The following is a 16832-nucleotide window of genomic DNA, read 5'->3' on the forward strand; positions in this document are numbered from 1 at the left end:
TTTTTGTTATCCACTCTGTCAAAGAACTGCGAACACTGGGGATTTTGAAATGAGAATGGAGAAATACTGGGAACACTCAACGGGTTAGTCAGCATCTGCAGAGAGAGAAAAACAGAATCATTCTGAACACCTCGTATCTTGATCATCTAGGTATGTGGGCTGATGACTGGTGGAGGTTCCGTCCTGGGCCCATCACGTCATAAAGAACCTCTACTCTCTCAGAAGTTTGCACAGATTCAACAGGTCATCTGAAACTTTGACAAGTATGTCTTTAGACGTGGAGTGGAAAGGATTTTGACTGGTTGCATCCCGGCCTGGATTGGGAACACCAATGCCCTTGAATGTATATATGCCTCCAAACAGTAGCCAGGATGTGGGCTACAAATTACCATGAGAGATAGTACATGCCTGTCAAGAGGGCAATGTTATGATAGTCATGATAGATTTGGAAAGTCAGGTTGGTGCTGATTTTGGATCCCAAGAGAGGGAGAATTTGTAGAATGTCTACAAAATGGGTTTTTAGAGTAGCTTGTAGTTCAGCCCACTAGGGGATCAACTGTTCTGGGTTTCATGTTGTGTGATGAACCGGATATGATTAGGGAGCTTGAGGTAAAGGAACCCTTTGGAGACAGTGATCATAAAATGTTAGATTTCACCCTGCAATTTGAGATGGAGAATCTAAAGTCAGATGTATCAGTATTCCAGTAGAGTGAAAGGAATTACAGAGGCATGAGAGAGAAGCTGACAAAAGTTGGTTAGGAGGGGACACCAACATCGGCGATAATGGCGGGAGTTTCTGGGAACAATTCAGAAGGTGCAGGATAGATACAGTACCGTGCACAATTCCTAGGTGCATATATATAGCAAGGGTGCCTAAGACTTTTGGACTGTACTGCTCATCCCAAAGGAAGGAAGTTTTCTAAAGGCTGGTTAATGCAATTGTGGCTGACAGTGGAAGTCAAAGCCAAAGTGAAAACAAAAGAGAAGACATAAAATAGAGCAAAAAAAAAGATAGTGGTAAATTAAAGGATTGGGAAGCTTTTAAAAACTGACAGAAGGCAACTAAAAAAGCTATAAGGAGGGAAAATATGGTTTATGAAGGTAAGCTAGCTAATAGTATCAAAGAGGATACCAAGGGTTTTTACAGATACTGAAGGAGTAAAAGAGAGGCAAGAGTAGATACCAGATCACAGTAAAATGATGCTGGAGAGGTAGTAGTAGGGGGCGAGGAAATGGCAGGATGAACTGAACAAATATTTTGCATCTGTCTTCACTGTGCAAGACACTAGCAGTATGCTGGAAGTTCGAAAGTGTCAGGGGCCGGAAGTAAGTGCAGTTACTATTTCTAGGGAGAAGTTGCTTGGGAAAATGAAAGGTCTGAAGGTAGATAAGTCTGCTGGACCACATGAACTAAATCCCTGGGTTCTTAAAGAGGTAGCTGAAGAGATTGTGGAGGCATTAGTAGTGATCTTTCAAAAATCTATCGATTCTGGTATGGTTTTGGAGGACTGGAAAATTGCAAATGTCACTCCACTCTTCAAGAATGGAGGGAGGCAGAAAAAAAGGTAACTACAGGCCAGTTAGCCTGACCTCTGTGGTTTTGAAGACATTGGAGTTGATTGTTAAGGATGTGGTTTCAGGGTATTTGGAGGCAAATGGTAAAATAGGCCAAAGTCAGCATGGTTTCCACAAGGGAAAATATTGCCTGAAAAATCTGTTGGGATTCTTTGAAGAAATAACAAGCAGGATAGACAAAGGAGAATTGGTGGATTTCATGTACTTGGATTTTCAGAATGTCTTTGACAAGGTGCCACACATAGGGCTGTTTAACAAGATAAGGGCCATGGTATTACAGGAAAGATGCTTTCACGGATAGAGCATTGGCTGATTGGCAGCAAGTAAAGAGTGGGAAGAAAAAGGAGTCTTTTCTGATGGGCTGCTGTGTTCTGCAGGGTTCCTCGTTGGAACCACTGCTTTTCACGTTGTATGTCAATGATTTGGATGATGGAAATGACGGCTTTGTGGCCAGATTTGCGGATGATACAAAGATAGGTGCAGGACAGATTAGGAGAATGGACAAAGAAGTGGCAGATGGAATACAGTGTTGGGAAGTGTATGGGCATGTACTTTGGTAGAAGGAATAAAAGCAGTCTATTTTCTAAACAGGCAGAAAATTCAAATATCTGAGGTGCAAAGAGACTTGTGAATCCCTGTGCAGGATTCCCTAAACACGAGGAAATCTGCTGATGCTGGAATTTCAAGCAACACACATAAAAGTTGCTGGTGAATGCAGCAGGCCAGGCAGCATCTCTAGGAAGAGGTACAGTTGACACCCCAAACGTCGACTGTACCTCTTCCTAGAGATGCTGCCTGGCCTGCTGCGTTCACCAGCAACTTTTATGTGTGTTGCTTAAGATTCCCTAAAGGTTAGTTTACAGGTTGAGTTGGTTGCAAGGAAGGCAAACACGAAGTTAGCATTCATTTCGAGGGGACTAGAATATAAAAGCAATGACATAATATTGAGGCTTTATAAAGCACTGGTGAGGCCTCACTTGGAGTACAGAGAGCAGTTTTGGGCCCCTTATCTATGAAAGGATGAGCAGACATTGGAGAAGGTCCAGAGGAAGTTCACAAAAATGATTTCAAGAATGAAAGACTTACCAAATGAGCAGCGATTGACGGCTCTGAGCCTGTACTCTCTGGAATTTAGAAGAGTGAGAGATGACCTCAATGACACCTATCAAATGTTGAAAGGCCTCAACAGAGTGGACATAGAGAGAATGTTTCCTATGGTAGTGGAATCTAGGACCAGAGGGCACAGCCTCTGACTAGAGGAATGTCCATTTAGAACACAGATGAGGAAGAATTTCTTTAATCAGAAGGTGGTGAATTTGTGGAATTCATTGCCAAAGGCGGCTGTGGAGTCCAAGTCATTTCATATGTTTAAGGTGGAGGTCGATAGAATCTTGATTAGTCAGGGCATGAAAGATTACGGGAGAAGGCAGGAGGATGGATTTGAGAGGGAAATGGATCAGCCATGATCAAATAGCAGAGCAGACTAGATGGGCCAAATGGTCTAATTCTGCTCTATGTCTAATGGACTGTAAAAATATTACAAAAGGTACCGGATATGGCATGGTCCATCACAGGTAAAGCCCTCCCCAGCATTGAGCACATTTACAAGGAGTGCTCACAGGAAAGCAGCATCCATCCTCAGGGGACCCGCACCACCCAGGACATGCTCTCTCCTCAGTGCCGCCATCGGGACATAGGTACGGGAGCCTCAGGTCCCTCGGTTCGGGAACAGTTATCACCCCTCAGCCATCAGGCTCCTGAACTGGCGTGGATAACTTCACTCACACTGAACTGATTCAACATCCTATGGACTCATCTTTAAGGACTCTACAACTCATGTTCTCGATATTTATTGCTTATTTTTTCTTTTCTTTTTGTATTTGCAAAGTCTTTTGCACACTGGTCATTTGTCCATGTCTGTCGTATGCGGTTATTCATTGATTCTATTGTGTTTATTTCTGTTTACTCTGAATGCCCGTGAGAAAATGAGTATGGTGACATATATGTACTTTGATAATATATTTACTTTGAACCTTGAACTTTGAACTTTGAAATAGATTTCAATCCAAATATATGTGAGGTGATATATTCTGGGGGAAGTAGGTAGGATACTCTTCGCCAAAGATTGTCACCTTGTTGTGGTGGAAAGGTTTGTAACTTTCTGGGATCCTGAGACTGATGTCGTCTGGAGTTTAGCCATCTTGAGCTTTACTCCTGGTAGGGTCAGCCATGGCAATGAAGTCAGGGGGAGGATCCAGACAAAGAGCATTCCAGAAAAAGAGCGTTCCAACCAAAGCCTCAACGGTGGAGTTGGCAGGAGATGATGACGGTGAAGACGGAGGAAGGCTGTGACAGTGAAGGCTCCACAGCCATCTTGCATTCCATGCCACTGGACCCTGACCGCGATCTGTCAACGACCGCGTGGTGGCTGGCCACGCATCAGTCCCACGTTAAACAAAGTTACGCACAGGCATTCTCCATTCGGGAAAACATCCCAGTTATCTGGATCTTGGATCACCCTCTTCAGCCACCTGAGGATCCACCAATAGTCAACCCTTAGCAGAAAATCAGACTCAACTCAAGTGACTGCAGTATAAGACCATAAGACATAGGAGCAGAACTAGGCCATCTGGCCCATCGAGTCTGCTCCGCCACTCAATCATGGCTGATCCTTTTTTAAAATCTCCTCCTCAGCCCCATTTCCCGGCCTTCTCCCCATAACTTTTGATGCTATGTCCAATCAAGAACCTATCAATCTCTGCCTTAAATACACCCAATGACCTGGCCTCCATATCTGCGTGTGGCAACAAATTCCACAAATTCACCACTCTTTTCCTAAAGAAATTTCTCTGCACCTCTGTTCTGAAAGGGCGCCTCTCTATCCTGAGGCTGTGCCCTCTTGTCCTAGACTCTCCCACCATGGGAGAACGTCCTTTCCACATCTACTCTGTTAAGGCCTTTCAACATTCAAAAGGTTTCAATGAGATCCCCTTCATCCTTCTGAATTCCAGTGAGTACAGACCCAGAGCCATCAAACGTTCCTCATATGATAACCCTTTTATTCCCAGAATCACCCTTGTGAACCTCCTCTGAACCCTCTCCAATGCCAGCACATCTTTTCTAAGATGAGGGATCCAAAACTGTTCACAATACTCAAGGTGAGGCCTCACCAGTGCCTTATAAAGCCCAGCCTTGCTCTTGTATTCTAGACCTCTTGAAATGAATGCTAACATGGCATTTGCCTTCCTCACCACTGACTCAACCTGCAAGTTAACCTTCAGGGTGTTCTGCACAAGGACTCCCAAGTCCCTTTGCATCTCAGATTTTTGGATTTTCCCTCCCGTTTAGAAAATAGTCCGTACATTTATTTATACTACCAAAGTTCATGACCATGCATTTTCCAACATTGTACTTGATTTTCTTCTGTGCTCCCTTTTCATCTATGACTGCATTCCTGTACATCGTTCTAACTCCATAATCAAGTTCACAGACTACACCATGGTGGTTGGCCTGATCAGATGAGATGACGAGACGGCCTACAGGGATGAGGTCCAGCACCTGGCTGCGTGGTGTGCCAACAACAACCTGGTCCTTAACACCCAGAAGACCAAGGAGATCATTGTGGACTTCAGGCATGCTAGGAGCCACACTCACAGCCCCATCTACGTCAACGGAGCTGTAGTGGAGCATGTATCAAGCTTCAAGTTCTTTGGTGTCCACATTTCCAAGGATCTCACCTGGTCCCTGAACTCCTCAATCCTGATCAAAAAGGCGCAACAGCGCCTTTATTTCCTGTGGAGCATCAAGAAAGCTCACCTCTGTCCCAGGATACTGACGGACTTTTACCGCTGTACCATCGAGAGCATACTTACCAACTGCATCTCAGTGTGGTATGGCAATTGTCTTGTATCGGACCGCAAAGCACTTCAGCGTGTGGTGAAAACTGCCCAGCGGATTATCGGCACCCAATTGCCCACCATTGAGAACATCTACCATAAACGCTGCCTGGGCGGGGAGAAAAGCATTATCAAGGATGCATCTCACCCTAACCATGGACTTTTTACTCTCCTCCCATCTGGTAGGTGCTACAGGAGCCTCCGCTCCCACACCAGCAGGTACAGGAAGAGCTTCTTCCCTAAGGCTGTGACCCTGCTGAACCTCACATCACAGCGCTAAGCAGTATTGCACCCATATTGTACTGTCTCAGTACTTTTATATTTGTGTGCTGTAGCACTTACTTTTTATTCGCAGTTATTTTGTATATAACACTATTCTTTGCATTTCTGGTCAGATGCTAAATGCATTTCATTGGCTTTGTATCTGTACTTGGCACAATGACAAAAAAGTTGAATCTAATCTGATCTAATCTAATTTGTCACTTTCTTGTCCAATCTCCGAATCCGTCTAAGCCCTTCTGCATCCTACCTGTTTTCTCAACACTACCTACCCCTCCACCAATCTTCGTATCATCTGCAAACTTGGCAACAAGGCCATCTATTCCATCATCTAAATCATTTATATACAGCATAAAAAGGAGTGGTCCGGACACTAACCCTTGTGGAAAACCACTAGTCACTGGCAGCCAAGCAGAAAAGAATCCACTTGCTGCCTCCTACCAATCAGCCAATGCTCTAACCAAGCCAGTAACTTTCCTGTATTACTAGCATATGATTTATACTACGAATGGAAAAACTACAGCACAGAAACAGGCCCTTTGGCCCATCAAGTCCAGAATGGTAGGGTCCTGGGGAGTATTATGGAACGGAAGGTCCTCTGAGAGTTAGTGCCTGTTCGCTGAAAGTCTTGTCAGAGGTAGACATGGTGCTGAAGAAAGTGCACCTTTAGCTTTTGTTTACTTTTACAACATCAAAACGTTAAAACTAATTCAAAGAAAGTTATGGGAGTCCAACAATGTGGGTCTAACTTTGTGCTTACTTTAAATGAGGCACACATGTATCACAGGGTAGCATTGTAATGTAGTAATTCAGGTATTTTTACAGTAATATAACCTATGATGAATTATGTAAACAACAAAGAATACTTAATCAAAAATATATTTGCAATGTTACTCAGATATCACTGAAATATTAAATGCTCAGCAGTTTCACCAGTCAGGACATGAGTACAGGAGTTAGGAACACAAGACATTCTGCAGATGCTGGAAACCGAGAGGAACACGCACACAATGCTGGAGGAACTCAGCAGGTCAGGCAGCATCTACAGAGGGGAATAAATAGTTGATGTTTCTGGCCGAGACCTCTCTTCAGGACTGGAAAGGAAGGGTGAAGGACCAGAATAAAAGGTGGAGTGAGGACAGGTGGAAGGTGATAGGTGAAGCCAGTTGGATGGGGGAGGGGGCAAGAAGTAAGAAACTGGGAGGCGATTGGTGGGAAAGGTAAAGGAGTGAGTAAGAAGGAATCTGATTGGAGAGGAGAGTAAATTATGTTGCATTTATATAAACACATTGGTAAGGCTGAATTTGGAGTATTGTGTGAAATTCAGGCCAACCTGTTGCAGGAAAGATTTTATTTAACAAGCGAGAGTTCAGAAAAGATTTACCAGGATGTTGCCTTGACTTGAGGGCCTGAGTTATGGAGAGAAATTGCATAGACTAGGATTTTATTCTCTGGAATGTCGGCGATTAAGGGGTGATTTGAAAGAGTTCATTTACTGTTGGAGAAATGTATACAATATACATCCTGAAATGCTTTTTCTTTGCAACCATTTACGAAAACAGAGGAGTGTCCCAACAGGGAGATAAGATCCTGAGGGACACAGACGGGGTAAAAGCACATAGTCTTTCTCCCAGGGAGGGGATTCTAAAAACAAGAGGGGAGAGGCTAAACGTTGAAGGTGAAAGAATTGAAAGGGACAGCTTCCTCACACAAAAGGTAGTGCATATTTGGAATGAGTTGCCAGACATCATAGTTGAAACGGGCACATTAACAACATCTTGAAATCCATCTGGATATGTACCAGATTAGGAGAGAGTTAAAGGCTGATTTATACTTGTGTGTCAAATGTACTCCGTAGGTACGGCATAGCTGCATACCCTACGCTGTACTCTACGCCAACCCTATGACGTAGCCTAATGCGCACCTCTCCCAAAATGTAACTACGTGTCGCGGCGTTGCAGACCGCTACAACTGTGATTGGTCCGCTTGGTAACATCGCATTTCCTCCTACGCTGCAATAGCTTCCCATTGGACGACTGAAGGGCAGGGAAGGAACTCTGGCTGCAATGCTTTCCATAAAGCTTTACAGACCTCCGAAATTATGGAGGACCCTGTGCTTGACGCCAGTTTGTAGCTGGCTGCTGCAGCCTGTTGACTTCCACCTGAAGCTAAAACTCGAATGGTGATTGCCAGTCTCTGAGTATACCGTGCGTACACTGATGCAAAATAAATGGTTGGAGACGATAAACCAAATTGTCAAATCTACCCGCCAACATCCGAAAATATTTGAAATGCATTTCCTTGTCCATGTCTCTCTGTGGCCGGGCAAGCACAGAAAATTCACCGTCCTTCAGTTTCAGTCGCCATTGTTTGAAGTTTGGGTTTCTTCGTGTGGAGTTTCAACACGGTGGCCTAGAAACCCCACTGCCAACTAGCATTTTGGCGGTGAATTGCAGAGCGACGCAGACACACCAACGCACAAGTATAAATGCTCACAACGGCGTAGGCCGCTTGTGTAGGCTACGGTGTAAGCTAGTACGCACAAGTATAAATCAGCCTTTAGAGGGCTGTGGGCCAGACATGGGCAGAGGGGACGAGCCCACTGGACAACAGTCAGTATGGATGAGACGGGCCGAAGGTCCTGTTCCATGCCCTATGGCTCCATGACAACCATCAGGCAGTGGATTTGCTCACTACAACTCTGAACTGGTTTCACAACCTCCTTAAACGCTGGGCCGGATAGAAAAGGCAGGGTGTCGGGACCAGAGGCGAGGGCCGGGCCGGTTCTGTTCGCTGCTCCGCCATGTTTTCTCAGCTCCACACCGAACTGAGGATGTGGTCTGCTCTGGCTACAGTGATGCCTGGCAGACTCACTTTCATTCTGAGCACTGTTTGTTCACTTCTGTCGTTTGCACAGATTGACTTTTCTCTCTCACCACCCAGGCCATGCTCCCTTCTGGCTGCTACCATCAGGAAGGAGGTACAGGAGCCTCAGGACTTCACTTGCCCCATCACTGAAATGTTCCCACAACCTATGGACTCACTTTCAAGGACTTTTCATCTCATGTTCTCAATATTTATTGCTTATTTATTTATTATTATTATTTCTTTCTTTTTGTATTTGCACAGTTTGCTATATTTGCACGCACAAGTTGGTGTGGACTTTCATTTATTCTATTATGGATCTATTCAGTATGCCTGCAAGGAAATGAATACAGGACTGTGCAAAATATTTACACACACATATATAGCTAACGTACCTAGGCCTTTTGCTTTTGCAGTACTCTATTTGTCAATGTGGAGTGGAAAACAAATTTGTAAATCTGGTGGGAGCAAAAGATGTTGGGATGGTGAGAGTGGAGCGCCACGGGGGTGGGTGTGGGTCAGGTGGCAGAGATGGAGTGTCAGGGGAGGAAGGTGGTGTGGGCGCAGACGCACCCAGCCCTGAGACACCAGGCAAGGTCATTTGATTCCAAACAATTGGTTTATTGATCATTACAGAATGTCTCTCTGGTGCTTCCTGCTCCCTCCCCTCTCCCTTCCCCTTTTCCCAACCATGATTCCCCTCTCCCTTCCCCTTTTCCCAACCATGATTCCCCTCTCCCTGCCCCCTTCCCACTCTCAGTCCACAATAGAGAACCAGATCAGAATCAGCTTTATCAACACTCACATATGGCATGGAATATGTTTTTTTTGTGGCAGCAGTACAATACATAAAATTACTACAGTACTGTGCAAATTCTTGGGCATCCGAGCTATGTAGATGTGCCTAATACTTTTGCAGAGGACCGCACTTTCAAAATAAATTGACTTTGAACCTTGAATCAATGTTTATTTAATTACTTTGTCTGTCCATAATATCCACAATCCGCTTCCAGATTCAGATTTATATTTATATTTATTTATTTATCATATGTACATATGGCGTTAACAGCCAACACAACCAGAGGAAGTGCTGGGAGCAGCCGGATGGTGTCACCACACATTCCAGTGTCCACATAGCACGCCCCACAATGCTCGGCAGAACTACACAAACACAACAACACAAAAAAGTCCCCAAACAACAGCAAATCAAGCGACTTACCCACCCACTCACACACACAGACAGGTCTCCAACTCTAGGACAGGCCACCTCTGGGCCTCCAGTCCTTGGCCCCGAACTCTCAGACTTGCAGACGTCAGGCCTCCAACTTCAAGTGGCTAGCCCAGGCTCACAGACCTCTGACCTGGTGACATGCTGACCCAGGAACTTCACCTTTTGGGTCTCGACCTCCAGGTTCACCGTTAGGCTCCAACCTCCAGACTTGCCAATCCCTCCAAACTGCTGACCTCTAGGTATTGACCTCAAGGCTTGCTGATCATAAAACTTTGACCTCTGTGTATCAACCCCAGGATCATGAAACTTTGACCTCTGGCCTTGACCTCTGTGTATCAACCCCAGGATCATGAAACTTTGCATCGACCCCTGGACGCCAGGATCATGAGACTTTGACCTCCGGGCCCTGACCTCTAGACTCGCATGAGCCTTGTTCTCATCTCAGCTTGCCTAGCTCTGGAATTCCCTTCCCCAATCCCTGCCTCCTTACCTTCATCTCTCTCCCTCCAACATGTTCCTTCCAACCAATCACTCTGGCCTTCAGATCATGAGTTTAATTGTATCCTGTTGACTTCCCCCTGGTGTGAGTGGCAGCAGGAAGATTCAGAGTTTGTTAGTGTGAGAGAGATGAGGTTACAGCGAAGAATGGAAATACTGGGATTCTTCTGTGAGCTATCATACGCTCGATGGGCTGAATGGAGTACTATACTACAAGAAAACACACACGTTTTCTCACTGGTTGTTCAATATTGCCATATTTGCATTTTTTTGGTTACATTTTTTCTGCACTTTGATTTATTCACTGAACAAAACATTTTACTTTCACTAAAATGTCCTTTTTAAATATTCTGATTGTGTTTCCCTGTTAAAAATGGGTATAATCAATGTTTAATTTATGTTTTCCTTGTGAAGGTTCAAAGGAGGTTTACGAAAATGATTTCAGGATTGAAAGGCTTGTCATATGAGAAGCGTTTGATGGCTCTGGGCCTCTACTCATTGGAATTCAGAAGAATGAGGAGGGATCTCATTGAAAGCTATCAAATGTTGAAAGGTCTCAACAGAGTGGATGTGGACAGGATGTTCTCTACAGTGGGGGAGTCTAAGACCAGAGGACACAGCGACAGAATAGAGGGATGCCCATTTAGAACAGATATGAGGAGAAATTTCTTTCGACAGAGGATGGTGAATCTGTGGAATTCGTTGCCACAGGCGGCTGTGGAGGCCAAGTCAGTGGGTATATTTAAGGCAGAGGTTGATAGATTCTTGATTGGTCAGGGTATGAAGGGATACGGGGAGAAGGCAGGAGATTGGGGTTGAGAGGGAGAATGGATCAGCCATGATGAAATGGTGAAGCAAGACTCGATGAGCCAAATGGCCTAATTCTGCTCCTTCATCTGATGGTCTTATGGTGAATGCTGCTTATTAGATGCTGTGTGCCTGTGGTGCTGCAAGTAAGCTTTTCATTGCAACTGTAATTACATATTCTTGTGTAGATCTAGTCAGGAGGAAGAAGGCAGCATACATGAGGTTTAGGAAGCAAAGATCAGATGGGTCTATTGAGGAATATAGGGAAGCAAGAAAGGAGCTTAAGAAGGGGCTGAGAAGAGCAAGAAGGGGGCATGAGAAGGCCTTGGCGAGTAGGGTAAAGGAAAACCCCAAGGCATTCTTCAATTATGTGAAGAAAAAAAGGATGACAGGAGTGAAGGTAGGATCGATTAGAGATAAAGGTGGGAAGATGTGCCTGGAGGCTGTGGAAGTGAGCGAGGTCCTCAATGAATACTTCTCTTCAGTATTCACCAATGAGAGGGAACTTGATGATGGTGAGGACAATATGAGTGAGGTTGATGTTCTGGAGCATGCTGATATTAAGGGAGAGGAGGTGTTGGAGTTGTTAAAATACATTAGGACAGATAAGTCCCCGGGGCCTGACGGAATATTCCCCAGGCTGCTCCACGAGGCGAGAGTAGAGATTGCTGAGCCTCTGGCTAGGATCTTTATATCCTCGTTGTCCACGGGAATGGTACCGGAGGATTGGAGGGAGGCGAATGTTGTTCCCTTGTTCAAAAAAGGTAGTAGGGATAGTCCGGGTAATTATAGACCAGTGAGCCTTACGTCTGTGGTGGGAAAGCTGTTGGAAAAGATTCTTAGAGATAGGATCTATGGGCATTTAGAGAATCATGGTCTGATCAGGGACAGTCAGCATGGTTTTGTGAAGGGCAGATCGTGTCTAACAAGCCTGATAGAGTTCTTTGAGGAGGTGACCTGGCATATAGATGAGGGTAGTGCAGTGGATGTGATCTATATGGATTTTAGTAAGGCATTTGACAACGTTCCACACGGTAGGCTTATTCAGAAAGTCAGAAGGCATGGGGTCCAGGGAGGTTTGACCAGGTGGATTCAGAATTGGCTTGCCTGCAGAAGGCAGAGGGTGGTGGTGGAGGGAGTACATTCAGATTGGAGGATTGTGACTAGAGGTGTTCCACAAGGATCTGTTCTGGGACCTCTACTTTTCGTGATTTTTATTAACGACCTGGATGTGGGGGTAGAAGGATGGGTTGGCAAGTTCGCAGAGGACACAAAGGTTGGTGGTGTTGTAGATAGTGTAGAGGATTGTCAAAGATTGCAGAGAGACATTGATAGGATGCAGAAGTGGGCTGACAAGTGGCAGATGGAGTTCAACCCAGAGAAGTGTGAGGTGGTACACTTTGGAAGGACAAACTCCAAGGCAGAGTACACAGTAAATGGCAGGGTACTTGGTAGTGTGGAGGAGCAGAGGGATCTCGGGGTACATGTCCACAGATCCCTGAAAGTTGCCTCACAGATGGATAGGGTAGTTAAGAAAGCTTATGAGGTGTTAGCTTTCATAAGTCGAGGGATAGAGTTTAAGAGTTGCGATGTAATGATGCAGCTCTATAAAACTCTGGTTAGGCCACACTTGGAGAACTGTGTCCAGTTCTGGTCACCTCACTATAGGAAGGATGTGGAAGCATTGGAAAGGGTACAGAGGAGATTTTCCAGGATGCTGTCTGGTTTAGAAAGTATGCATTATGATCAGAGATTAAGGGAGCTAGGGCTTTACTCTTTGGAGAGAAGGAGGATGAGAGGAGACATGATAGAGGTGTACAAGATAATAAGAGGAATAGATAGAGTGGATAGCCAGCGCCTCTTCCCCAGGTCACCACTGCTCAATACAAGAGGACATGTCTTTAAGGTAAGGGGTGGGAAGTTCAAGGGGGATATTAGAGGAAGGTTTTTTACTCAGAGAGTGGTTGGTGCGTGGAATGCACTGCCTGAGTCAGTGGTGGAGGCAGATATACTAGTGAAGTTTAAGAGACTACTAGACAGGCATATGGAGGAATTTAAGGTGGGGGCTTATATGGGAGGCAGGGTTTGAGGGTCGGCACAACATTGTGGGCCGAAGGGCCTGTACTGTGCTGTACTATTCTATATTCTATGTTCTATGTTCTATGTTCTATGTTCTATGTAGATGAAAATAAACCTGATTTTGAATTTGCACACATGGATTTGTGCAGATGACAATAAACCTGACTTTAACTTTTCACACATGGGCATGTGCAGATGACAATAAACCCAACTTTGAATTTGCAAACATTCAGTTGTGCAGATGACAATAAACCTGACTTCGAAATTGACAATATGGAAATGGTGGTTGGTTTAGTATCTACGCTCTTCCTGTTTCCTCTCCCCTCCGCTCCAACCTTTCCCCACAGTCTCAGAATATTCATTTTCCCCATTACAATTTTACCATTGAATCTGGAAAAATGAAAAGTGATTCATTTTGGAAGGTTGAGTTTGAAGGCAGAATACAGGGTTAAGGATAGGATTCCTAACAGTGTGCAGGAACAGAGAGACCTCAGAGTCCACGTCCACTGATCCCTCAAAGGGGCCAACCAACTTGATAGGGTGGTTAAGAAAGTGTATGGTGTGTTGGCCTTCATTAGTCGGGCGATTGAGTTCAGGAGCTGTGAGGTGATTTCACGGCTCTATAAAACCCTGGTTAGATCACACTTGGATTATTGTCTTCAGTTCTGGTCCCCTCATTATAGGAAGGGTGTGGAAACTTTAGAAAGGATGCTGTCTGGATTAGAGAGGATGTCTCGTGAGGACAGGTTAAGCGAGCTAAGTCTTTTCTCTTTGGACCGAAGGAGGAGGGGAGGTGACTTGACAGAGGTGTACCAGATGATAAGAGGCAGAGATCGAGTGGACAGCCAGAGACATTTTCCCAGGGTGGAAATGGCTAATACGAGAGGGCATAATTTTAAGAAGGTTGGAGGAAAGTACTGAAAGATGTCAGAGGTAATTTTTTACACAGGGTAGTAGGGTAGTGGTAGAGGCAGATGCATCAGGGACATTTAAGAAACTCTTAGATAGGCATATAGATGATAGAAAATTGAGAGTTATGTAGAAGAGAAGGGTTATATTGATCTTGGAGTAGGTTAAATTTTAGTTCAACATCATGGGCTGAAGGGCCTGGACTGTGCTGTAATGTTCTAGGGTCATCCTGGGTCCTGAAAGTCTCCCTATCAAAATGGATCGTTTCCACCCAGCCCGTGCTGGACCTCTGTGTCCTTGCTGTCCTACCAGCCCATGTACCTCCGCCCACAAAACCGCTCTCCCTCCCACTTACCGCCAACTATGTTTTTAAGTCCTGTGCCATCTGCAAGCTGCACTGAAATCCAGGGCACTGATGTAGATCAAAAAAAGAGCAGAGTTCCTGATAGCTTATCCCAGAGGGACACTCTAACTTGCCTGCCTTCCATACACTTAATTACTTCCCAAATCCTTTGAGAGTTACTGGGAATATAAAGCCGGTACATGCCTTCCTCCACGTCTAAGAGTGATTGCTACTGTTGTACTTGGTCTTTAATTGTCTTCACGATCTTCTTGTCGACAACCCTTGAACAGAAATGTAAATATAGAATACACAAGCTAATTCTTCCCTAACCATTAGCGAAGAATAGAAAGACTCTCTTTCAACTGCAGTGTGACTTTTAATTTCAACTTGCGAGACCCCGTCTGCCCCACACAGGGAAAAAATAAATAGAATCACACTGGCGGATAATCTATTTTTGATACTTCGAACTGGTGTTTAATTGAAGTCTGAAAGGCTGATATCTATTGAATTGTACGGATGTGGGTGTACAGTATAGTGTGGCTGAAAATTCATTTCAATGCAACAGATTTGGTCAGTATCTGCTACCAGAAGTTTTTAATTAACTTTCTGGTTTGCTGTTTTTAGAAGATTTTGGAATAAAATGTTATATTTAAGAAAAACTATTTGAATGCAGGTGTACAGTACTGTGCAAAAGTTTTAGGAATATATATATATATTCCTAAGACATTTACACAGTACTGTAGTAATTTTATCTATTGCACTGTACTGCTGCCCCAAAAAAAAACAAATTTCATGACATATGTGAGTGAAGATAAACCTGATTCTGATCTGGGTCTCTATTGTGGACTGAGAGTGGGAAGGGGACAGGGAGAGGGGAATTATGGTTGGGAAAAGGGGAAGGGAGAGTGGGGAGAGCGGGGAGCACCAGAGAGACATTCTGTAATGATCAATAAACCAATTGTTGGGAATCAAATGACCTTGCCTGGTGTCTCAGGGCTGGGTGTGTCTGCACCCACACCACCTTCCACCCCGGCCACTCGTTCCCTGCCACCTGCCCCACCCCCCTCCCATGACGCTCCAGCATCGCCATTCCCAACTTCCTTTGCTCCCTCCAGATTTACAGACTTGCTCTCCATTCCATGTCGACAAATACACTCTAGCTATATGTATGTGCCTAAGACTTTTCAATAGTAATATACATCGTCTTATGTGCAGCCTAGCATCACTTTATGGACATAGAATCAATCTATGTATATAAGCTATCTTATGTATTTATATATTTATTGTGGGCGTATTATTATTGTGTTTGTTATCTTGTTGTAATTTTTTTTGTGCTGCATCAGATCCGGAATAACAATTATTTTGTTCTCCTATACATTTGTGTACTGGAAATGATGTTAAACAGTCTAGAATGTTCCTGTGAGGTTGTGCCCTAACTTACACTGGGCAAAGTGCTGAGGGTTTACACTGTGTATAGGAAATGACATTAAACCAGGGCCTCCCCATCTGGAGTCCACAGATCCCTCGGTTAATGGTAGGGGTCAATGGCATGAGAAAGGGTTGGGAACCCCTGCATGGAACGGTCTTGAGTCTTCAGCGTTCCTGCGCAGTTGTGTCCTGACTTACAGGGGGCAGAGTGTTGAGGGGTTACAGCGTCTGCTGAGACAAGGCATATTGCTCTTAATCAGACAGTGAGGAGGCGTCTCTGTCTGAATGCCGGTCATGTACGGATCAGTATTTTTATTAAACTGGCATTTTACCGATGAATGTGCATTACTGTAATGAGGAGGTGATGTTCGATAAACCCATATTCCCCAGTGCATTTAGCTACTAGACACTTAAAGCCACTTGGGAGAACAAATATGCATATTACGCATCTGATGAATAAACAAGGACGATGTAGCTTTGACTTTGAGTCTTGTGAACACAGTTTTCCAGTTTAATTTTTCACATTGGAGTCAGAATCAAGTTTAATATCACCGGCATATGTTGTGCAATTTCTGCCTTTGTTACAGAGGTACAATGCATTACATAGTTATGGAGAAACAAGCCGTGAATTATGGTGAGTATGTATATATATAATGGTTAAATTAAATAAGTTGTGCTAAAACAGAAATAAAAAAGTAGTGAGGTGGTGTTCATGGATTCATTGTCCATTCAGAAATCTGATGGCAGAGGGGAAGAAGCTGTTCCTGAATTGTTGAGTGTGTGTCTTCAGGCTCCTGTACCTCCTCCCTGATGGCAGAAATGAGAGGAGGGCATTTCCTGAGTGATGGGGGTCCTTAATGATGGATTCCACCTTTTTAAGTCATCACTTCTTGAAGATGTCCTGGATACAAAGGAGGCTGGT

The sequence above is a fragment of the Mobula birostris genome, chromosome 22, assembly GCF_030028105.1.
Source record: "Mobula birostris isolate sMobBir1 chromosome 22, sMobBir1.hap1, whole genome shotgun sequence".
NCBI lineage: Eukaryota > Metazoa > Chordata > Chondrichthyes > Myliobatiformes > Myliobatidae > Mobula > Mobula birostris.